A 26,046-nucleotide genomic window follows, 5' to 3' on the forward strand; every position below is an offset into this window, starting at 1 on the left:
TTGTTTTTTTTAATATTTTTATTGGTTTTCAAGGATTACTGATCAGTTTCTATAAAATGACAGTATCATACAGATTCATCATATAATAACTAAACTTGAGATGGAAATGAAAACAACATATGTCATACAATATGAGGGAAACATAGTGCTTGCACAATGGCATCATTACATCACACCCGAAGATAATAACCTTTATTATTACACTTCAGGGACAATTTATTAATGATAAGTTATCATCAGTTACCATCTAAATTGGCATTGAATTCAGAAAAAGGGAGGTTCCCATAATTATTAACATAGAATCGGAGGATCATAATCTAGAAGACAGTAGGCGTACCATGCGGTTTGTTCAACTGTGAAAACTATACTTATTCTGGTATTTTGTGGAAGGAAAGCAATGTATGATTCTCAGACCTCAAAAAACCCAATAACTCAGGTCTCCTTGTCTAAGGAAGTTTCAATCCCCTTCACCTGGAAAACAGACCAACATTTTTTCACAAACAGTAAAAGTGTGGGGGATTTGGTATTATCCAATTTTGTAGTATGGTCTTCTTTGCCATAAGCGAAATTATTTTCATGAGTCTACTACAGCAGAGTTTCCCAACCCCCTCCCACTCCGGTGGGCCACGGCTCTGGTCAGTGCACCCACCTGCTTGGGGGGCACACCAAGCAGAGCTGCAGACCACGTCTCCCGAAAACATTGTAGGCTCAGGGTGGTGGGCAGGTTGTGTCCCCTATTCCAGGTCTGAGCCTGGGCAGGTTCTGGCATCATGACGTCACTCTGTGGGGAAGTTTCTTGCTCTTTTACTGACACATAGCTCCCCGTGCATGTGGGGTCCCGAGTCCGTGCATTTAGTGTTCTGGGACCTGCAAAAGGTTGGGGACCACTGTACTACAGCACACAGTTGCTTGAAGGCTGCAAAACACATAAAAGCAATTTCATCTAAAAAAGTAAAAATTGTTAATAGGAGAATAAGTTAAAAAAATGTTGCAATTCAGAGTAATAGCAATGTCATAAGAAAAAAAACACTTTAAAATAAGTTTGCAATTAACTAATAAAAATGTTTATAAACTAAACTGAATTTACAACAACCTGTCCTTGTGTGGGCTAACAACCGAATGATAACTAAAGCAACTGACTGGTATGCTTGGTATTGCACAGTTTTTTTTTTCTGGTGAGCAGGGAAATTGTTGCAACAAATCTCCAATAGTCTTCTTGTCTCTGCAGAAAAGGGATCAATACCCTGTCATATGCTGACTCAGGACTGAGATTACCCTGTGCAGTAAGCAATAGAAGTGCAGACATGCAAATGTTGTTTTTCTTAGGAAGATCTGTCATTGAGTCTAAACCAGATAACCAGCCTACATAGGGCAGCTCCAGGAAAAGAACTTGTAACATAAGCCATATAGTGGTCATTACAAGAGACAACAGCATTTCTTGTGAATTCCACAAGTTATTGGTGGATTAGATTTCCTTTCCGGAATCAGTGACCTGAGTCCATCACAGTGATCTCACAGCCCCAAAGTAGACAGCACAATGCCTCCTGGCAACAGAAAAATATTTTCTTTGGCAGAGCTATTCAGGTGTATTCCTCCTACTTCCTCTGCAGGAAAAGAGCCAAATATATTTTGCAGTAATAACATCTGTCAGACAATCACAGGTGCACTGCAGCAGCCCTGCGAGAACCAAACAGCAGACAGAAAAATATGATGGCTCACCAGCCATTTATCTCAACGCTGTTTATTCCATTAGATAAATCTCAAATATCAGATGTCACGGTCAGGGACTGCTTAAATATAATATAAAAGATATTCTTGCTGTGATGCACACTATAGACTTCTGGAAAGGATTTTTATTCTTTTATTGTTTCTGCTAGGAGATGAAATCTATCATTTTTATTAATCAAATGATTATATCCATGAATAACGTTTATGAAGCCTTCTCGACAGGAATATTTTAAGAAACCATCATGCAGGTCTGCTTTTGTTCGGAGGGCTAGTATGAGTTATGCTGACCAACTGTTTAAAGTAGATGTAAAACCTCATTGAAAGAAATTGTTTGCTGAAGGTCTGTGTCATCAACAACACATATTTTTGATGAGAATTAAATACTTGTTTTCAGCATTTTGTCATCTTTTCTTGAATCTTATTGCTCTTATTCTCATGCAGCTTCTTTGCATTCACTTCCATGTAGTGCAGTGATTATTACATGGCATTTCTCAGGGTGGGTGCCCTGATGGTGACAAGAATGACCTGTGCTTGTATAATGTGTATTGAAATGACCACTCAGTCTCTACTGAAAACCCCTGTGACAGTGCAATACAGAAGCACAGAGAGACAACTGTTGTCCCCCCACACCAAGTACTTTTATAGTAGGATCCCCAGATATTATTTAAATGATAGTATTTCCTATTGAAATTGCATTATAGCGGAGCACAATGTTCTAATTTTTTCTAGGGGATGATAAAAAAGAGAAAAAAAACGAAAAAACATTAAACCCCTTGTACCCCAGAGATCCCCTTTTCTGCCCAACACTCTGGAATGTGAGTAGGCCATCTTGTACAATGCAGAACTGTTGGTCCCACATCATACAGGTTGATGTACAGCTGCAACCGGCTTGGCAGTAAAGCTTCCAAGAAGACTATGGAGGTCCAATCTTATGGGGTGGAGAAAGAATGGAATAAGGTAAGTGTATCTCTCTTTTTATCATCCCCTAGACAAGCATTTCTCAAACAAGGTTCAATGAGACCCTAGGGTTCATCGTGAGGTTCCTCTGGCTTCCTTGAGCAATGAGAAGTTTGTACCTCTGATTATTTTAGGTGACACCAACGATTTTTTTTACCTATCTGTAGCGGTGACATGCTTCCCACTGGCCAGCAATGTTAGAGGCATTCTTTTCACTGATCTCCAAACTAATGTACTGTGGAGTTGTTATAGTAACCATAGAAGGGGTTCCATAAGACCTGAAAGTTATTTCAAGGGTTGCCTCATGTTAAAAAGGTCAAGAATGGCTTCTCTAGAACGAGCAATAAATCCTTACAATGGAGAGGGAGACCCACTACAAGTACAACTTTGGTTAACATGTCAAAGGCTATACAACATTTAGATGGTTGTGTTTGTATATACTTTATTAATAGAAGCAAATGAAAGCCACGAAAAAAAACAAAAATTAAAAATGAATGATCAGATAAGTCATCTGTGGATTTGAATAGCCTGCAGGTAAAAGGAAGGGCGATAAATAGAGAATGGTGTCTTGCTGTCCTCTTAACTAAGACTTCAATACTTTCTGCTTACATAGAATTAGTATGTCAGTCTTCTAATTTCTCATGTAGCAGGTTCCCTTTATGAAAAATCTTAAATACATTAAAACCACATACTTTAAAGTTCAAATGAGTGTTCAGTATAGACTAACTACTTACATTTCAATGTACAATAAAACAAAATGTAAGCAATTTTTTACTTGTCCGCTGCCAGAGAGGGACCTATACTCTATGTGGATACAGTGGCAGAAGTCTGAGTTCAAAGCTATAAATTTAACTTGAATTTTTCAAACAGATGACTACTTCCCCACTGATAGCAATGCTCCCATTCTGCAGCTGCTGGCAGGTGACATGATTTTCTACTTAGGCACTGGTGTAATTTAAAACAAATCATTTAAAAGGAAATGGAATGTAAGACACTAAGCACTTGTTGTTTTGATGTAAATTAAATATATTTAACTGATTTAAATTGAAGGTTAAATTTGGCCTTTAAATCCATGCTTTGACAGAAAATTGTACTGAAAGAAATATAATGGTGTCCATAGGAGAGCTATTATTTACAAAATGTTATTTGCCCAGCTCTACTGGTTTCATCAATTCAAGGTGTTCTGAATAACTGGCCTGAATTAAGTTTGCAGATCAGAAATCAGATTGTACTTGCTGCATGCTAGTTCTGGCGACGACAGCCTTCATATATCACTCAGATGTGTTGCCTTTGAATGGACCTTGTATTAAAATAAAGGGTGTGCTTAATATTGATCCCTTCAATATCGGGTTGGTAGTTCACAGATATACTGCTGTACACTCTCAGGGAGATTATATAACACTGAAAACCCTTGTATAATCTCAGAACATGTATGATGAGTCCAGGTTCTCACGTCCAATATTTGGAGCACATTTGTTAACTATTTATACTGTTTAGGTCATATGAGATAAGCAAGTAAGAATAATGATGCAAACCATTGTAATTTCCAGCTCATAATATTACGTCTACAGTTAGCTTTCAGCTTGCCTGCATTATCATATCCTTTGGACTTTTAACTTTAAACAAGTCGATAAGCAGAAAACGCCCAAGGCAAAGCTTCAGGCACTCTCAGTACATGATACAAGACTGCAGAACACAAAGTCATTTACCCAGCCTGACCCTGTCACATGTACTGAAGAAGTGTAAATCAAAGGCAGAGAGTTAAGTAATGACACTAGGGAATAGATATTTGTACAAATTTAAGATCTAACTTTTATGATAAAAACTATGTCATGGCCCTGCTATTCTGGAAGTTTATATAATTTGTTCAAATGGAAATAGGTCCACCTTTACATAATGCAGGCAATGCTAATTTGAGGTCATCATAAAATTCTTATTGACTAATCTCAAGATCGAAGAAGTTAAAGCAGTTGTGCACATTTTTTTCTGGTAAAATTCCTTTGAAAACAGACAAACTTTCATACCCTCTCACCCTCCCCTACAGAGATAAATTAGGGAAAATTGGGGCCTCAATCAAGGCATCAGCTTTGCCCACCCATCCCTTTCACTGACAATTACAAGGATTTTAATGAGCACAAATAAGTTGCCCCATGTGCATTATATGTAATACTACATTCCAAGTCTGTCCCATCTACATCAAATACCTATAAGTACACTCTCTCTTGAGAAGTGATGGACAAGTACACATCAATGACCAGTTGTTGTATTGTTGTTTGCTGAAGTAGCCTTAAGTGCCCCCTATTTCTGGACATCCACCAGGACCCAGGTTTCTGCATATTTTGCCTTTTGGATCACTCATCCCACGTATCGTAATTTTTTGGATCCTATAAATATAATGAACATTAGGAATAAAATGGGCCATATTTTGTGTTATTACATTAAAATTATTTGATCCTCTTTGATATCTTTTTTTACACCGTCTGTAAATGCTTCTAACTACCGTGCTGCCATCTAGTACCCTTCGAATATCAAAGTCTCTTAGTTGACAACTCTTATGCCTACCTTAAAATCTCTTTGGGAAGACAGGGTTAACACAGCTTCCTCTCTCTGAAGGTTGATCTCAGGGTCCCCTGTGCTCACTCCAAACAAGGCACCAGGGCAGTTCTCAATCTTGAGAAAGAGAGATGAGCTGTGCTGTGTAACATGGTGCTCTCTGACAACAGAAGGTGTGAACACAGCTACCCACAGTGGCACTGCCACACATGTCCAGCACCCATCCCATGCAGTGTGATTGCTCCCAGAAATGAAGGACCTTTAGGAAAAAGCAAAATAACTGAATGACAGTAAGCTACACAAAAATGGATTGCAAAAAACCCAAATGTGTTTATGGTATTTTGTGAACATGTAAGGTCCAGCAACAGGCATAACAAAGTATTTGTCAAAAGTATGTGATAGATATATCCAGGAGTTGGCCCCTGTGTAGAACTGACTTGGGGCCTCTCAACCAAATGACTTGGGGCTCCCATGGGGGGCCCTTCTGGCTGAGGACGGTAAAGAGCCCTAGTCCCTTGGCACACTTTGCACCTCCCTATTTCTGCCTCTGTCAATAGTAACTGTCTGAATGCCAACAAAGAATGCATGTCTGTGCTGTTGGCATACAGTCGGCACACACCTCTGCATTATTAGGCAATAATGATTGGCTGAAAAAACTCAACCCAAATCAAGGTGGGACAGGAATGATTTGCTCTCTGTTTCTTGAACTTTTGGTTTAACAAATTCTCAGATAATTAATCTTTTCCTTTCATAGCTGTAAATTACTTTTTCTGTTCCTTGTTGGGATTTGATGGAAAGTGCTCCTTCTCATTCACTTTAATTCACGATAGACTTGCGAGGATAAATGTAGGCCTATGAAATGCAAATAGAAATGTATCTTCAAGAATTAGAGAAATAATATGATTCCATTAAATCTAATTTAAATACATTTGCTGAGCCCCTTGAACTTTATCTGCTACATATTCTATGCAACAAATCTCAGCTAGCTTTTGGGTTTTATAATTTAGATTCCCTTGGACCAGATGTTAGACTTGCTCATTTCATATTCCAATTATAAGGAAAATTATTTACTTTCTTTTTATATTAAAGGGCCCCTAAACCTACAAAACAAAAATGATGTAACATCTTCCCTATGACCTTGCTCAATGTAAGCATAGATCACAAGGATAATGATCGGAGTTCAGCTTACAGCATATTTAAAGCAAAAAACAAAAAATAATACATGCCATTCTCTATGTGCGGCTGCTTCTTCTTCTTTTTTTAGACAATTTCACTTTATTTTCAACAGCTAATTCTACAAATAACAATTTTTTCCTTAGTGGCTACTCTCAGTCACTAATATATCAATGGAGGGAGACATGGATGTCACTCTAGGCCGGCCTCCATTATATGGTTAATTAACAGAATTAGTAGTTTCTAAAAAAAAAAAAAAAAGATTGTTTTTGCTATCTTTTAGGTTCACAGGAAGCTACAAAACACTGCATTTGTGTCAAGAATATTAGGTATTTCTGTACTTATTCTTACCCTGTAAAAGGAAAACTAATGCAACCACTATATCTAGGGATGTTAGAATGCAATAGTAATATATTATATTTTTATTTTTGGGCTCAGCAATGCTTTCACCATTTGCTATAACAGCTATTGTATAATATGGCGCCCTCAAACTGCAGTGTGCAGTGCACTGAGTGTTGTAGTGCAGAGTACCTGCTGCAGTTAGTGACTTTTTTTGAATGGTCACTGGTATTACTTCCAGCCATCATTCTATGAAACTTGGTACATTTTTACAAAGGTTTTACTTTAAGCAGCTGCTGAAGTTAAAAAAAAAAATAGGCACAGATAACCCTTTTTTATAAAGTTTTAAAATTATCTTTTGTTTCTAGCGTTTCATAGGTATCCCAGGAGGTTTCTGGCTGCTCCTTATATTGTATGATGGGAATGTGGAGAATGGGCTTTTACCTGCAGTAGGAAAAAAATGCAAATCTTGCGCATTTACAGCAGGCTGTGTTGTGCCTCTTGGTCCAAGATCAGGTGACGTGGCCAGAAGAAGAAAAGACGAATAAAGATGGCAGCACTCCTTGCCTTCTCCTTGACATCCAAGAAACTGGTGCAAGCCCTAGAATCATCAATAGCTTGTACTTCAATGGTTCTGTCAGGACCCTGGAGGAACAGAGAGAGATAAATGTGAGCTGAGGATGTAGGAGTTGGCGTGGCTGGAGGTGAGGGTTACCCCCAGGTCTTACAGGGCAATTATGGAACAGATGACCAGGTGAGCCACAATACAGCCAGAGATTGGCCTAAAACTGCTTTCGGCTCTCCTCTGTGGACAGTGAGGGCCTAGCTAGGCTTAACCTTAGTTCTGGGCAGTCTGTAGTGGCAGGAAGGGGAGTGGGTGCAGAAACTGATGGAAAAAGAGGAGGAAAAAATTGAAAGACCAGGGCTTGCGTGGGGTTCCTGACTTCTCCATCCTGCGCTCCCATAATCTTCTATCAATTTAGGTTACTAGCCTGATTAAATCATTTGGGGAGTCTGGAAAACCCAGTCTGGCTAGCCCACCTTTCAGAGATTCAGACAACCCAATGCAGAATTGATGTTTGAGAGCGGCGTCATTCCATTGTTAAATTTAATAAGTGGATATTAGGGAAAAGAAATAGGAAATAGGCTGCAGTGAAAAATAAAACTGGCAGAAATTGCGGAAGGCCCAGAATTGGCTCCGTTCCCCAGAGAACTGCTCCGGGTATGGAATCTTGGGCTCAGATATGACTAGAAGGAAGGGTCCCGAGAGTCCTGGCTGGGCTGGTGGTTGAGCTGGTGGGGCAGACAAGGTTTCAAAACGGCTTTCCAATTGGAAGTACCTTCTCTGAACGTCTTGTACAGAAATTTTAAGCTCAGCAATCTGCTTTCACAATTCCTTAAGCTGAGCTGTCTTCAAAAGCCGACATTATGGCTGTGAATTTCTGTCAGGAAACCACAGGCAGGTAGCGTGAGATCACCTGAGGCGTGGAGGCTAAGCCACACCAGGTCTTCACTGGGGCACCCGCAAAGGGTGATGGGCAATTAGCTTAAAGGCCACCGGGCTCTTTGCTGCTGAATGTCACCAGGTCAGGCCCGGTAGGGTCACCCTACCTGAGGAGGAAAGCTGGAGCTGCCTCAATCTGAAGACGTGACGTGGTCAGAGTCTAGGCACAGGTCAAGCTAGGCAGCAGACAGACGTGGTCAGAGTTCAGGCACAGATCAGGGCAGGCGGCAGACAGACATGGTCAGAGTCCAGGCACAAGTCAGGGCAGGCGGCAAAAACGTGGTCGGATTCCAGTCACATCACAAAGAAACAATGCAGGGTATCAAGGTAGCTGTTGCAAAGTCACAGCACCAGCCTCCATTACTGCTGAGGCCTCTGTTCCTTCTCACTGGGCTAGTTCAGTGTGAGCAAGACAGGAAGTGCTGCATGCTCTGTAAGCCAGAGATTGAGTGCTGTGCTTGGCAACTCGACAGGGCACACAGGAGTGGGATGCAGCAGGATGGGTTAGCAGGGGCCTCTGTGGGAACTGACAGGGATTGTGACCACCAGTAATCATTACTTACATTAAAATCTTTCATATTCCTTATCATTACAGGTAAACCACATACAGATGCAAAAATACAACATTTTCAACTATAGTGGTCCTTTGAGGTGATTTAGATTTAGGGTCAATAAATTTGTTTTATGATTTTGAGATGATTTCTGTGTCGAAATATCATATGCACAAGAATCAATTTTAATATAACATACAGTAGGTCAATGCTGGCCCTCCAGTCCACTTTTTGCAGCTTGCTGTCTGTTACCTGATCTGTACATCTAAGGGGATGCTGTTTAAAAATGCTCAAAATCAGATTAGTAAGTGGATATTAGGGAAAGGAAATAGGTATCTCTAATGAGAGGGAAATTAGGGGTAAAAATTGTGCGGAGAAGTAGAATGTATCTGTGGATGTGGTTTTGGTGGATTCATTACAGTACTGATTGTGTCTATGGACATGTTTCTGGTGTGGTCAGTAGTGATTTTCACATTAGATGTGTTTCCGGTGGTATCTGTATAGTACCAGTGTTGTCTCCGTGGACATATTTCTGGTGGTGTTAGTACAGTACTGATTGTGTCAAGTGCAGTCAAACATAATAGTACTAGTGCATTGGTGTAGGCATGCTTTGTCTTTATAGAATATGTAATGTTATACTGCTATTGGTGTTGTGAGAGCTCACAATAACTTAGTGGGCCATGTTTGCCCAAAAATGATGGCACTGATATAGGTGATAAACATTTACAATATTTTGGGCCTTTTCTGAAAAATATTGGCTAGTCCTGACACATCTCATGCATCTGCACCAAAAATAAATTTGTTTGGCAGCTCTGAATAACCAACTTGGCTTTTTGCTTAGGATAGAAGAAGCAATATTCACTCTGCATATTCCTCATTTCTCTGTGCAGCGCTTTCATTTAGCTGCATAGCTGAGTATATTGAGGACTGCAGACTTGTTTTATTCTACCAGCCATTGCAGGCTAGAGAGGAACTGACTACAATGTATTCCAGCTGAATTATTGGTCGGGAGGTTATTACCGTGAGCCTCCAAATACTTCTCTTTACTCTTGTGATATCTGAAATATCCATTCATCAGCTCTGATAAGGCTGGGAAACTTTTTCAAATTAACCAATAAATGTAGTTCAAAGCTCTTTCTACTGAGACATTTCATTGTTTGGATTTATTGTTTCTTAAATTTTTCTACCTATATTTTTAGAGGTTTTGACACTTCTAATTTTCTAAACAACGATAAGTTCACTTATATACTTTATTCATTTATATAGTACTGGAAAATTCCACAGCACTGTAAGGCCATTCCCATCAGTTTGAACTTTACCTTACGGGCTTAAAATGGTCTTACATTTTAGAATCAGATTGTACAATTTCCTTAGATTTACCAATAATACAAATGTATATAGAAAGCTTTGTTATCTCAATAGAAAGGTACTCAGTCCTAGTCTGTATAAAAAAACCAACCTTACATTGGTCATTTAGCCTGAAACAAATAAAGCTGAACACCACTAATGTTCGGAGATTGGATTCAGCAGGAGCTGACAAGTAAAACATCTCTGAGCCAATTTGGCCTAATTAGCTGAACTATACTATACACATTTGTCTTTTGCAAACCAGATTCCCAAAATGACTTTTATGTATAGGGGAAAACATGCTCACTGCCTCAATTTAAATCTATGAAGGTCCCAAGTCAATTAAAGGATCTGGTTTTAATATGGGGGGGGGGGGGGCATGATGTTTTATATAAAATTGAAAGGCTTTAGGCTTGGTGAATCTGGTTGGTGGACTATGACATCTGTCACAATCTGTTCTAACAGATAATCTGAGCTGTTCTATGCTTTTCAATGATAGGTATGGTATAGTATGGCTGAGTAAAACTCAAGTGATCATCAACCAGTCAGATTGGCTGATCCGTTTGCTATTGACAAAGGGGATTCAAGTTGGGCTACTAACCAATCTGTACATTGGGGTCAGTCCAGATGAACCAACTGTAATCCCTAACAGTCCCTAATAATTTTGGAATTGCAGTTTAGCAGTCCAGAACCCAACTGAAACTAGGGATTAATTTAGTATTAATAATATTATTGCCATTTTTGTGAGCTGTCTTGTTTTCAAATGCTTCTTCTTTTATTTTTTCATTTCAAGAAAATGTTAGCAGTAACAAAACAAAGGTTTCAGTAGATGACTATACTAATTTTACTGTCATAAGTCAATTAAAACGTCTTGTGTGGTGAGACTAAAAAATTACTTCATTGCTCCTTTCAAGCACTTCACTTGAACTTTTTTTTTGTTCAGCAATATATATGTCATGCTCTGGAAGTGAGATTACAATACAGAAATTCAATGTTAAGTCTAGAATACTGCATAGCATTAATAAGATGAGTTGCATGATATTATCATACTTAAACAAAGATTTCATTTGACAGCAGTTATTCAGAAGAGTAAATACTCGGAAAGAAGGGAATATAAAATTTTGTAGTGAGTCACAAACTTGGCAAAGCTATTGTGGAATAGGACATTTTGTTTAAGACTATCCATTTCATTTAAACACAATGCATGACCACCCTCGGAGAGCAAAATTATATAGAAATGTATTCTACTTTCCATATGTGAAATATGACATTGTTTATTATATTTTTTTTATAAAATGTAGATATATTTTATGGTCCTTTACAGTCCAAAGCAGATCAATTTACTATTATATATCCCTACCAGAGTTAGGAAAACACCCACACAAACATATAGAGTCCAGACAAAATTTTAAACAAGGGCAAGAATTTCGGGGAACCAAGGAGGACTGACTGCACACACTGGCATATCCTGCTCTTCCTCCCTTGGCCAGTTCTCCTCCGCAGAGTAAACTAATTTGGACACTGGTGCATGGAATGCTTTTATTTTCTTGCTTTAAGTCCTCTGCTTACTTCAAGTCCTCCATTAACAGGCCTTAGATATAATTGAAGACTGCTTTAGAAAGATTGTTGGATTGGGCATGGGTGTTTATGGCTGACTGTAAATTGTCTGATTTGTGTCGGGGGTGAGGAGGAAGTGATAAAGGTTGAGCAATGTTTTAGTAACTCTCTAAGACAGCAGTCGCCAAACGGTGGTCTGCGAGAAAATATTGGTGGTCCATGGCTCTGGCCAGTGCTTCCCCCAGCAGGGTCAGGAGAAGAGCCGTGGATCATGTCCCTCATATGAACACAATTCGCCTACTCTCTCATTGCAGTATCAGGGCGGTGGGTGGGTTGTGTCTCTGGACACAACTGGGCTGCTCTCCCATGGTCTGAGTGGGCAGGTTCCGGCATATGTCTCTAAGACATATTCCATTTACTGCAGTTGTAAGGGACAGGGAACCACATTTAAAATATGTTAGGCATGCCAGTACTTTTGCACTCTGAAAGGCCCATTACAGCTTGCTTGTCTTCCAACTGAGAAACCAATTTCTTCTGTCTCCTACCAACCTACCTAGTGCCACTGCCTTCCTTTTACTTTGCTAATGTTGCTCGGTATTTAAAACAGGAAGGTGCTAACAGTCAGCTCCTTAATTTTGTATTATTTTGCAATATTGACACAAAATAACTGTGACAACATTTGACACAATTTATAAAACAGGAAATCTGACATTTCCTCAAACATTTCCTTGTGTCAAACCTCCAGGTCTATGTGATTCAATAAAACTAATTGATTGCCATCAGGGATTATCAGATTTACTATATAATGCAGTTTTTAAGAGGTTTGAAACGGTGATGGAAATGTATTGTTGCATAGATTAAACTCCTTGTGTGCAACTGTACAAGCATTTTTATTGCAAAAATGATCACAAAGAAATGTGAATTTGAGGTTTGTGGTGGAGCCTGTGTTAAAAACAGAAATTTGGTTGAACGCCAAGAATTTTTTTGTTGACCTGAACTAAAACAACGACATTAGTCCTTATCCTGTCCGCTGATCTAGTAATACCCAGCTTGTTTCCTGGCAACCTGCTCCTTTTGCCTACCCTGCTCTTGCTTGCTAGTGGTCTTGCTCTGCTGGTCTGCTGTTGATTCTTGCTCTTTGTTGATCCTATTCTGGGCTGCTAACTGCTCAGTTTATTTGTGGTTAAGTGATTCTTTTTGCTGACCTTATTCTGTTATACCTTAGTTTGTTTCAGTTCTGAACCTTTGTTCTGAGACCAGTGCTCATTTTCATTTGCTGGAGTTTAGTGCTGATACTAATGACTACTAATGCATGGTCTTGGTGCTTCCTGTTACAATGTTTATGTTAGGGATTGGATTACATGGGTATGAATTAGAACATCACATTTTGCAGTCTGTGTCCTTATCCTTCTTGGTTGGTTGATACCAAAACAAGTAAAAACTTTGGCAAAGGGAACAGAACTTACAATAACAGGACAGAACCTCCAGGCAGAACAATCTGCTTTTCCAGTAAACTCTTAGCTGAATACTAGCCCTTTTTTCCATCATCACAAATAAAGCCAGATCACTATGAATACAGAACTAGAATTGATTTCCCTAGGCCAGGATTCTATGCCAATTCTCCTGCAAAATGGCAATATTGGTAACAGACAAATGTAAAGTGCAATTATTGATCTTTCACGATCCTTTCCAACGACAAAGGACTGCATGATACATGAACGAGTGATGTACATACAGCATCATTCTGCTCTATGGAGAGGGGAGGGGGAGAACGACGGAGCGGCACCCCCCTTCCCTCGCATTAGGATAGTTCGTCGGTAATTGTCTGTGGATCAGCTAGGAGGGTCATTTGATCGATGGACGCTGGGCGCTGTACACACACCAGATTCCCGTCCAATATCAGCCCTGAGATGATTATCGGGCAAGAACCATTGGACATTTGTATGTAACTTTAGACACATAAAAGAAATCCAGACAGCATACAATAATTTAAAATAATTTAGCAAAAAATAGACGCTTCTTTAAAAATAAATGTATAAAATGAAGACTACCAGTCTTCGTATGAATTCACAGAAAACATTTATTGTTTCAGACTCTACCAATTCAGCACATTTACCTAGTTTTGGGCTAGATTATTATTATTTATTTTTTTTATTTTAATTAAACAGGATTTATATAGCGACAACATATTATGCAGTGCTGTACATTAAATAGGGGTTGCAAATGACAGACAAATACAGATAGTGACACAGGAGGAGAGGACCCTGCCCCGAAGAGCTTACAATCTATGAGGTGGGGAAAGTCTCACACAATAGTAGGGAAGATATGCAGTGATGGGAAGTAGTGAGGGTTTTAAGAGACAGAGGAAGACTGGTAGGCAAATCTGAAAAAGTGTGTTATGAATGCTCTTTTGAATGAATGTGGAAACAAGTATTAAGTGTCTTGGCTTAATGCAGATTTATTTACTGATTTTATTTTATGTTCACTATTTGTATGCTGGCAACCTATGATTTGCATATCTATCCACCTGTGGTTAGCACAATGTTATTTTTTACAGTTTGTTGGATTGCCATCTGTATCCGTGTTAAGATGATTTCTAACCTTCCTGTCTAAGGATGAAGGAAGAACTTTCAGAGACATTTGAGGTACAGCAATCACTAGGTAGTAACTTGGAATTACCTCAGCAGGAGAAACAAGACAGGAATAAAAATGTGAGCTTCCAACTTTCCCCATTACAACAAATAAAACATGTTTACTGAAGTAAAATAATGGCTATTGTTATTGCTTTCAATGTGTGTGATGTATACATATCCACATTTGTATACATGACTTTCACTTTAAAACATTCCACATGGACTATATATAAATGTTTTTACACAAAAATGACATTTTTTCACTGAAGATTTACACATTATTAAAGCTCTCCAATGCTGCAGATGATTCACTTTCATCAGTGAACCTGGGTGATCCAACAAACCTGGAGTTGATCTGGTCCAGGGTTAAAAACACTTGCTAACAAAAAGCAAATAATTATTTTTATCAAACAAGATTTATATAGCGCCCACATATTACACAGCGCTGTACATTAAGGAGAGGTTGCAAATGACAGACAGATACAGACAGTGACACAGGAGGAGGAAAGGACCCTGCCCCAAGGAGCTTACAATTACTTTTAATAAATCGATTCCAGGTTTGCTGAATCACTCAGGTTCACAAAAAGTGTATCCTCTCCAGCCCTGGAGAGCTTTAATAAATCAGGCCCATTGCAATTAGAAAAATGTGCAAATATTGTGTAAAAAATGTTAATGAATGGACCAAACCTAAGGATACCTTCTTTTTTTGTGCACACACACACACACACATATATACCATATTTTTTGCCGATCCTGCATGTGTCTCTGGCTGCATGCAGCATCTGTCTCTTCTCTCCTCTGCCAGCATCGTGTCTTCTCCTGTCTGTAAAGCAGAGCGAAAGAAGCGGGCACAGCGCCACCTGCTGTTCCCTGTCCTAACTGCCGTACAGTGGAAAAAAAGCACAGAGTGATCAGAAGGGAATTTTGAATGACACAGAGTGATCAGAAAGGGAATTTGAAAGGCACAGAGTGATCAGAAAGGGAATTTGAATGGCACATGAGTGACCAGAAGGGGAATACTGGTATGAATGGCACATGAGTGATCAGAAGGGGAATAATCTTTCAGAATCTTTTTTTTCTAGATTTTCCTCCTTTAAAATTGGGTGCGTCCTATATTCCGGAGCGTCTTATATGGCGAAAAATACGGTAATATAAATATATGCATTCTTAGTTATTTTTAATGCAATGTTTTAGACAGTATTATGTTTAGGTACAATGAATGAGATTTAATGTAGGTTAATGTTGGAAATATTTTTTAGATATTTTATGATTATTAATATTGTCATCATTTATTTATGTAGCACTGACATATGCTATACAGAGTATATAGTCATGTCACCATACTGATATTTATTTATGACAAGCTTTTCATGTTATCACAAAAAGTAGAAATTTAATGATTTAGATTATTTAGTTTTGTTTACAGGAGCCCTGCATTTTCTGTACAATATGTTAGCTGCAAAGTTTTTTTCTTTTCTATTTCTTTTATTTTTAGCAGCATCTGCGGTCATTGTTGTAACCTAATATAAATTTGTCAGTGCAGAATAGCACCGATTAACAATGATATGCATGCATATAAAGTAACAGGAACAAGAACTGTCTGCAAAAAGCTAACAGTTTAAAAGTTGGTTTACATAGCTCTTTATTGTTTATGAAAAGATTACCGCTAAGTTAAAACATTATACTCTGTAACCTGCTCCATGTATTTTGTCTGATGTAACTGTATTTATCATATGCTGCTTCTATTTTGTATTTTCAAATTGTAAACCAAATTGTCTTGCAGTCATTTTACATGACTCAGATCATTTGCTCTTAGTAAAAAAAAATGGCAAGATGACCTTTAAAGGCATCAAGCGATTTTTTTCCCTTTTGTGCAATTTCTCAGCGCAATGGGTGAATAGTGCCTGCTTACTGTATATTACAATAATTCATTGTGTTCAGACTTTAATACTTCAGCACACACAATGCAGCCAGAATTTTAGAAGCCCTGGAAGGAGAACACTGTACAATGAGCTAGAAAAGAATGTCTCACTGGAAACAGGAAACTTACTAACAATAAACAGAGATTATGCTGGAGACATTGCTTTCCATGGGGCTCACAAACTAGTTATTTTATGACAGTCCATATTCAAAGAATCTTTGCAGCTATTAGACAATAGTCTGTCATTGCCTTCTATCTTTTTATTTTAATTAATTTAGGCCTAACAGAGTCTGTTAATTAAAATAAATAAAGTCCTAATCTCTTTTTTTATAGAGCCTCATTTTCTGAATACACTCCCTGCACTTCTTAATAAATGTCCGCTTTCACTATCCGGTAGCCCAGCATGGCTTTGATAGCGTGAAAGAGCTTTTTAGAAATTGAATTAATCCACACATTCCCAGAAACATGTGTTGTGGTTAGTTCAGTATTTAGAAAATGACAATTAGCATTGGGTGTGCCCACAATCACTGAGAAGAAGCAGAAACGGATTCATTTTAATAGCTAAAATATAAGGGCCAGTAAACCTAGCAGTCTACTCTGTAATTATCTCAGAGACCTTAAAACAAAGAGTAATGTTTAAATGTGTGTCACCACAATTTAATAAAACTTTGTTATACCTGCATACTTTACAGACTGCATAGAAAACTTTTTTCAGATCATTATTTATATTGTTCTACATGAAAACATTAAATGAATGCAATGTATCAAATAAAATATTTTAAACCAACACATTTCTGACAAATGTATTTTTACTTGAGAATTAAAAATAAAATAAGGACAACAAACTCCTGAAGAAGCATTAACAAGGAAAAAGATCCTTGTCTGTTAGGTAAGTGTATATATATACTATAAGTGGGTAAAGAAAAGATTTACCATCCTCTGAATATTGACACAAACACAAATAATTTTTCTAGCTGTGTTTAGTGGATGCACATTATAACATCCAAGCGAAAAATCTAATAAAACAGGTAAAAACACACAAAAAAACCAATAATATCTGATCAGTAGTGCTTTAAAACAGCTGGAATTCTTTTAGGATATCTCTTTTTTGAACTTAGCACATCAATGCCGTGCAGTATTTGCCCATTCGTCTTTAAAGAACTGTTCTAGTTCAGAAATATTGGAAGGTGACCACTTCTGGACTGTAATCTCCAAGTCATTTCACAGATTTTTTTAGGGTGTCTCTGACGAGGTCTTGCAAGGGCATTCATTTTTTTCTCTCCTTCAGCCACTGTGTGGTCAATTTGCCGTGTGCTTTAGAACATTGTCACGTGGAAAAGTGAACTTATGTTTGGTTTTCCACCAGATGTACTGTTTGGAGTTTTTGCCAAATAAGTCAATTTTGGTCTCATCTGAGCATTACCTGATCCAGGTAGGGTCCTAGTTTTACCAAAAACTTCTGACTTTTTAACTATAGATTTTATGCTGGTCCCTAGCATTGGAAAAACTTTTGAAAGTTTTAGTATATATCTCCTGCCTTTTCACAGATTTATCCGTGTGATATTTTGACATTGCCTTGCCATCCACATATGCACTTTGTTACACTACCAAGCACTGAAATGCTCCAGGAAAAGCTGTTTTTATGCTGAACTAATCAAAATTATTAAAATACCCAAAAGTCATTTGAGTAGCTCAGTATGCAATGGAGAAGGTGATTAGTGACACCTGAGTAAATTTTTACGAGGTGGGTGATCCTTTATCCTTCTTATTGATTCTGTTTTTTTATTTTGTATCTTTGTCTAAACTGTTGCTATTATATCTTACACTTAGATGTTATAAGTTGCATTGAGTAAATATAGCTAGAAAAAAAACATTGTTTTGTGTGTTCTTTTCAGACTGCAAAGCAACAAATGGGAATAATTTGAAAGGGGTGTAGCCGACAGTGGCGGTCATTCACGACCATGCTCTGCCCCAGTGGCCCAGCCACCCAATGCTCATTTTCCCCTTACCCATTTTTTTAATGGGCAAAAAACTGTATTTAAAACATTGTATTAAAAACTCATCATCATACTGATCACCATACAAGTCAGATGTTAATTATAAGGACCTATTGTAGTTTAAAGACAATAAATCTATCATAACATTCATAACTGCTTGTGTTTTTTTTAAAGGCTAAGCCCCTTCTGTCTTTACCACTGTGGTGATAAAGAATTATTGGGAGCGCAGAGCCTCCAGGTATACATACATCACCATTCCAATCAGGAGGCTTCGGGCATCTCCCTCTGCGCATGCCCGGTCTTTGGAGTGTTTCAGTCAACAAATGCATAGGCAGTGCGATTAGCACTTTTCAATACTACAGCAGGCTACGTCACCCGATCTCACATCTGCACAGGGGCGAGATAGGGTGACATAACCAGAGGACAGAAGAAGAAGAAGGAAAAAGGTAGCAATGCTTGGTGCAGAGCAAGGAACCAGGACAACATAGGACCACATGGAAGACAGGTTCAGAGGGATCTGCAAAAGTAAAGGCAAGTGACTTTTTTTTTTATTTTGCTTGAAATTGAAAACAAAACCACAAAAATAGGAAACACAAGCTCCAAAAAAAAGTTCCTTTTCAGCATATATAGGAACCTCCTGACTCCCCAGCTCCACTTTTCCCCTTTCCCCTTTTCCACTTAATTTAAGGAATTAACTGTCCGTCATCACATTGGGTGTCAATGAGCATGCTACACATCCCAGTCTTTCTCTTCCTCTTTCCTCTTTCTTTATTTTTTCCTGTCATCTCTCTTCTCTCCCTTCTTTATTTTTTAATTGTCCAAGAAATGGTTTCTCTGTCTTCCTATCACCTATTCCACCTCCCTTTGCACTACAATAAGATATAATGAAAAACCGAGACAACTAAAATTCCTGTAATCTCTGTCTCACAGTCCCAAGGTAATGCTTTGTTTGGTTGCATGTATAGCTTATTCAGATAATATGTTTGTCTCCATAATATTTTGTTGAACTTTGTAAACATGTATTATTGATCTCATTGAGGCCAACTTCAATACAGCACTTCCTCTTCTGCACAATAGCAAACATTGTTACTAGCCAGTTTCTGTTATACATTGTTCACAACTGTTGTAATACTTACTTGTGTCACTATTTTTGTATAAATATTGCAGAAAGTATAACATGGATGCAGGGTGTCTGCAGCACAGTCTGCATTGCTTAATAGTTTTAACCATTTCCCCATTAACCCTTTAATAGTTTTAACCCTAAGCAACTGCATTACAGCCTTGAAGTTGCATAGCTGTGTAAAGATGTAAGTTTGTGTAATTATTTGACTTTCTATGTAACTATCATCACATTAGGTTACAATAACAGGCACAACCACTTTGGCACATAGGAAAAGACATTTATAACAGTTCAACACAAACATTGTTGAACAGGAAATGCTCTTCAGTCTAATGTGTCATAATTCTAGTAAAAATTACAATCTTCTTTAAACCTATTTTAGAATACCACAGAACAATATAATCACTTTTTTTTAAAAGTAGGCTATGTTCTTTGGGCATAGACAGTCTTCAACTGTAAAAACACCCTTAAGGCCCTGGATTTGTGCCACTGGGATCAGTTTATGGCCCTTTTAGATCATTTAGAAATCATTGACAGGTGACCTGCCATTGACCTCAGGCCTGCTTGGAGCTGGTTTAGAAAATACTATATATTTGTATGGTAATGCAAAACCCATGAAACTTGGAGCTGACACAGGCCCTAAAACTGGGTACACAAATGGCAATTGGTCTTATAATCTTCCTTTGACTTACCACTTGTTATGTAGAGTAAAGGCCTACTTTATTGGATCTAATTTGAAAAAACTGGGTAGGTCACACTACATAGTAAATAAAGGCGGATTTTCAGAAATTGTATCAGATTGGTATGCATGTAGCTGGATTTAGATTTAGATTTCAGGGTGTTTCTGCCGTTTAGATACTCTCCTTTTGTTGCCAGTGCCTGTCCGCTATTACTGGATGTCAAATTGCTGGAAATACCTAGCAGGGGCAGCTGTCAAATTGCTGTCTGCCCTGTATACAGTGTCACATGCAGATAGTCATTGACATTGATACATACATTGAAACATTTGGCACAGAACTTACTTTTTTGTGGGTTTTATTTTTGGTGAGGATTACATGCGTCACATACTCTGTGTTTTCAGCTACTGAGGACACATATACAACAGCAAAGACCTTTAACAAAAAGCAATTAATTATTATTATCTTTTTTAAACATCATGTAAACATGTGGTCAGGTATGCATTTTTAAATCAACCAGGATAAACGCTTTTATAAGTCTACTAATATTATACATACAATTTGTGACACCTATTAAAAAGCCATGAAACAATGAAAAAAAATACTTTACATGGCAAAATCAAGTTTTGGTTTAAAAATAATAAAGGTAATAAAATATTTTTAGGGGCAGTTCAGAAGTCTTTGCAGCGATAGGTCTCAGGTTCTAATCTTGGCCTGGACCCTATCAGCATTAACATTATACAGTATTTATATAGCACCATCATATTATGCAATGCTGTACAAAGTCATGCCATTATCTGTCCCTCAGAGGGGCTCACAATTAAATGTCCCTATCATAGTCATGTGTCAATAATGTAGTCTAAGGTCAATTTTTTTTAGGGGAAGCCATTTAACCTCACGGCATGTTTTTGGGATGTACGGAGTACCCGGAGGAAACCCACACAGACAGAATTTGCAAACTCCATGCAGATAGTGTCCTGACTGGGATTTGAACCTGGGAACTAGCGCTGCAAAGGCCGGAATGCTAAGCCCTGAGCCACAGCGCTGCCCACATCTGCATTTACAGTTTACAGGCTCTCCTCGTGTTTGTGTGGGTTTCCTCTGGGTACTTTGGTTACCTCCCACATGCCAAAAACATGCAGTTAGGTAATTGGCTACCCCCCAAAAAATTGACCTTACACTATATTAATAACATATGACCAAGGCTATATAAATACCGTGTAATAATAATAATAAATAATATAAAGAAAGCAATACAAGAATGGAATTCTTATTTTATTTTTGAGTCATTAAGCATACATTTAATTATTTTTTTACATGTTTAGTCAATGCGTACGTTTTCATAAAATGTTAATATAGTACATTCGTTTTTATATCTATACTTCCCAGCAGTCAAATGTGTTGAAGGAATATAATGGTGAAACAACTATTCCAGAATCAATTTCAGCAGATGTCACCTGAGTGAACTTATTAGATTGCAGTCCATACTATTGATTTGTTCAGAGCATTTAAATTGTGCTAACATTTTCTGCTGCAACATTCTGTTTCCCTGTGCCACACAATCAATGCCGTGGGTAATAAGTGCTTTTTGATGAAGCAAAATTTGCCACTATTCAGTTTTTCTTTAAGTTGCCAGCAGTTAAGAGTTTAAATATAAATAATATGCAGCGACGTGGCTGTTAACCTAGCAAATGTTGTTTTCTGCTAAAAAAGAAGCAGAACATAATTTCCTATTTCTTACTTTTTTTGGTATATTGGTAAGAGGAACTAAGCCTTTTTACTGAATACATTTGTATTTCAGATAAAATGAATTTTTCCTGAATGCATTGAACATATTTGTATTAAGGAAAAGAGATACATTTACTTATTTAAAAGCTAAACATCAGGCAAACTGCTTACCACTATAGGTTACTGCAATTTGATAATCATTTTCAGTGCAATATTAGTTTATATAAATATTTTCTGAATCCATCCTAGAGATAATTGTAAATATAATAATCCACTGAATAAGTTGAGTGTACAAACCTAAAATATAAGTTCTAATGTTTCAGTTTGTTCTTTGTTCTTGCTGACAAAGTTACTGGAATGACTCTGTCAAAGACACATTTAGATTTTAGCTAGTCTTTCCAATTTATTTTTTGGCTTTACATAAAAATATTGGAAATAAATTGTGTGAATCTAAATCTTTCGACTTATGGCTCTCATTTAAGCTATATACGTGGAGGTGGACTTCGGTGTCTATCTACTGTCACGAAAAAAAGTGGTAAATGATGTTTATGTAAAAAGTCTTATTAAAAAGGTAACTTAATCTGTTTTACTGAATGTATGGTGAGCCTTATATTTACCTGGCCTCTCTCAACATTGTGTAACCTACAAAGAGTCGCATAACTTCAGCTGCAATTTTATATGCATGTATAGAACAATTGTCAGTTTATCAGTTAACATTAGTCTGTATACTGTACAATTTCTATATATATATAAATACTGCTCAGAAAAAAAAATAGGAGAAGACTGAAATCCAATCAGATCTTGATGATTGAAATAGGTCCCACTATATGATATCAGGCCCACATGTCACTGTCCTAGAGTCTGTTTCTGGCAGTTTGGTCAGACATTTCACACAAGCAGCCTGCTAATCTTCTAGGGCTCTGGCAGTACTCTTACTCCCAAAATACACAGATTTTGTCCCTACTGCTGAGTTATTGTCCTACTTAGGCCATGTCTGGCTCTCCCTATGCACCTCATATCTCTTGGTATTTCCTCCTTTCTTTAACAACTGTGCTGAGAGACATAGCAAACCGTTTTGCAATGGGACCTATTAATGTGCTATCCTCGAGGATCTGCACCTCCTGCGCAACCTGAGTTGGTTGTAGGTGCCACCTTGTTACTGTATGGTACCAGTAGGTACAAGGACCATAGCAAAACAAGACTGATGAAAAGGCATGAAGAATAGGGAGAGAGAAATGGTCTTTAGTAAAACTATTCCAGAAAGGTTCTGGGGTTATCTTGTCGTTGCCTTTCCTGCCTTCCCTTAATTTTTTGAGCAGTGTATATGTGTGTGTGTGTGTGTGTATAAATAATTTTTGAAAACAAATCACAAGCTAAAAGCCATTATAAAATGTTTTAACAAAAATATATAGTGCTACAGCGATAATATATAAATGGTGACATTTTAACTCAAATGTCATTTTCTATTATTTTTTTTTCTTCTTGGCATTTATTGAAAGATGTCTTTGCCTGTCAACTCAAAAGTACAGGGGACTTTCATATTACATAGAACCTATCATGAAAATGACTACTTCAGATGAATTAATAGGTTACATGTCAGGATTTTCAAATCACATATTTATTTTGATAAAAAATAACCTCTCCCTTGATAAAATACAAATACTGCTTTTCCCCATATGCCTGGCTAGATCACCAATGGCAGATGGGCTCGGGTTATCAAACCTATGTGCAGAGTCTATTGACTTATTGCCCAGCTTGCCTTCTGAAGGTCAAATGCAGTCCCTATGGTGCTTACTGCAGATTGCTAAGACTCCGGCAATCCACGGTCATTGTTTTCTCTGCCTAGATGCTTGCTTAGACTTGACAAGCACGTATGAAAAGTCACATACTTAGACATGCACTGCTCTGCCTGATTTTAGGAAAACTTGTGAATGCATGCCTTAGTCTTAGCTGGGACTTTTTCCAATAAGAAGGTAGCAATTTTCTCCCTGGATGCACAACATTCTAGACACAGGATGCAGTGTTCCAACATACTTTGCCCCAATCAGAAATTAGACTAGTGAAGATAAAACATTTGTTAAAGTTGCATACTCTAGTGACATCTGTCTTGGCCGGGAGTTGTATTTTTTGAGAAATTTCCTTCATGCTGTATCTCAAAAACAGGAACATAATAGAGGTTTCCATTAAATGGACACATAATAAAATGGGCACACACACAAATGGACAAAAAATTTACAGTGGTGTAAAGTATTGCACTTATCAGACAATAGAAAACATGAAATAATCTTGTTAATTTGTATAACTGGGTTAATTAAATACTATAGTTCAGCTTGAAAGAGAACAAATACATTAAAAATTAAAATTATGACCAGACAGGTAGTTTATTACAGAAAGGTCAGGCCATGTTCGTTCTACAATAAAACAAACCTACCTGCTTGTTCTCAAATCTTTCTGTAATGTACAGTGAGTTGTACAAGTACAGCTCAGTGTATAAACCTGGCATAACCAGCATGGGCATGTGAGTTATGTCATTCCATCCTGGACAATCAAGATGGCAGGAGATTCTGAACTTAGAATAAGACTAGGTACACACATGCAATAATTGTTGTTAGAAAACAAACGACCAACAACAGATCAACAATTATTCAGGATTATTGTGAACAATCGTATAGTGCAAGATTCTGTATATGCTGTAATAATACGATCCTTCAAATATAATCCACCAATAATGTACACACACTAGATATGATCGTTTTAGCGATGCAAGAAGTGACATGTCTTTGAGAAAGTGTACCGTAGAACTATCCACAATAACTACACAACCATACACACAATAGATAGCAAAAAACTATTGCCGCCCAAACGGATCCGCCAAGATGGTGGTTCATTTCCAGCGTCATTCCTCGTTCATCAGTGTCGTTGGCCCGACCCCTTTTTTTGTTAACAATTATCGAACAATTGGTCATTAATAGTTAATTTCCAACAACAAATATTGCAGTCTGGATGTAGCTTTAGACCATGTGAAAATGCCAGCAACCCCCAATGGAGTGAGAAATGAGTGGACCCTCATTACGTTATCACAGTGCTTATTTATCTAAAAGGTATAATTTATATTGCTAATTTGCTCTTGTCCAACCCTTACTGTTGTTGTTAATACTGGCTTTAAGTGGGCAGGTAGAATTCTTAAAGTACTTGTTTGTTCGTCAAAAGATCTTCTGCTGTCTTGTATAATCAACAATTATTTATTCTCGAAGAAAACAATTTAGTTTTATTGGTTTTTGCAAACATCTAAACAATACGACATGCAGTCACTCAGCATTTACTTTGCTTTACTTTTATAATGAATATGTACTAAAACAGCTTATGTAGGTATTGACACTGCAGTCTCCATGTGTTTGTATTGCTCCTGTAAGCATTTGGCTCCTTGTATAATGTAAATGAGCCAAAATAGATATAATATATAAAAAGAGGTTTTTATATGCTAGTTTATGCTAGTTCTCCTCTGCTATGGCTCCAGCAGTTAAAGCAGAAAAAAAGAAAAAAAAAGTCACTCACGTTTAATTCTGCATAAAACTAAATAAAACTAAATTGTTTTCTTTAATCCCACTGAAGATGTCCTCGATTGAATCCCACGTCATCCTGGAATGCTCCTTCCTCCTGATGCTGAGGAAGCGCAGGACGCTGCCATCTTCGTCTGTCTTCTTCTTTTTTCTGGCTACGTCACCCGATCTCGAATTGTGCAGGCGAAGTCATTAACCTCTGAATGATCTCTAAAGTTCTCAAATGCCATCGACAGAAAGTAAAAGCCTGTTAGCAAAGGCCTTCCATGGGTCTTTTCTCCCTCTTGGCTTGTGATTGGACAGTAAAAAGAAAAGAAAATATTGATCAAATTCTTTTCTCCGTCACTCTGTTTTCTCTTCCTATCTGTATGCTCTTTATCAGCACATGTACATTTCTGAACAACTTATTGTTCTATTTCCATTCTCCCAATCTGAGCTCTGCAGTATAAGTATTGCAAAACTATGACAAAAAGTCAATTTAATTTTGTTTTTGTTACAATCCTTTTTTATTGAGTATTAAGACAAAGCATAACTTGTACAGAAAATAACACAGACATAAACCTAGAGCCTCACGGCTCTCAATTGTAAAATACCAATACAAAACATATGACAATTAACTATAACATAGCAAAAATAAAAGTAAAGTGGGATCCTCCGCAAAAGTGAACAAAGCAAAAAAGGAAGGTAGAGAATAACATGGA

General features: G+C 37.6%; 1 long non-coding RNA gene across 3 annotated transcripts; it reads right to left on the reverse strand.

The window, feature by feature from the left end:
• On the reverse strand, positions 1 to 25,746 carry LOC140327029 (uncharacterized). Of its 3 annotated transcripts, XR_011919966.1 has the most exons (6): positions 25,341 to 25,746; positions 20,403 to 20,492; positions 15,079 to 15,221; positions 7,195 to 7,395; positions 5,248 to 5,497; positions 1 to 916 (listed from the first exon to the last, which is right to left on the reverse strand). It is a non-coding gene; the product is annotated as an uncharacterized lncRNA (long non-coding RNA). The 3 variants fall into 3 exon arrangements; XR_011919965.1 differs by lacking the exon at positions 15,079 to 15,221 and having other exon boundaries at positions 25,341 to 25,737; XR_011919967.1 differs by lacking the exons at positions 5,248 to 5,497; positions 15,079 to 15,221 and having other exon boundaries at positions 25,341 to 25,727.
• Between the last annotated feature and the right edge of the window lie 300 nt (positions 25,747 to 26,046).

The sequence above is a fragment of the Pyxicephalus adspersus genome, chromosome 3 (assembly GCF_032062135.1).
Source record: "Pyxicephalus adspersus chromosome 3, UCB_Pads_2.0, whole genome shotgun sequence".
Taxonomy (NCBI): Eukaryota; Metazoa; Chordata; class Amphibia; order Anura; family Pyxicephalidae; genus Pyxicephalus; species Pyxicephalus adspersus.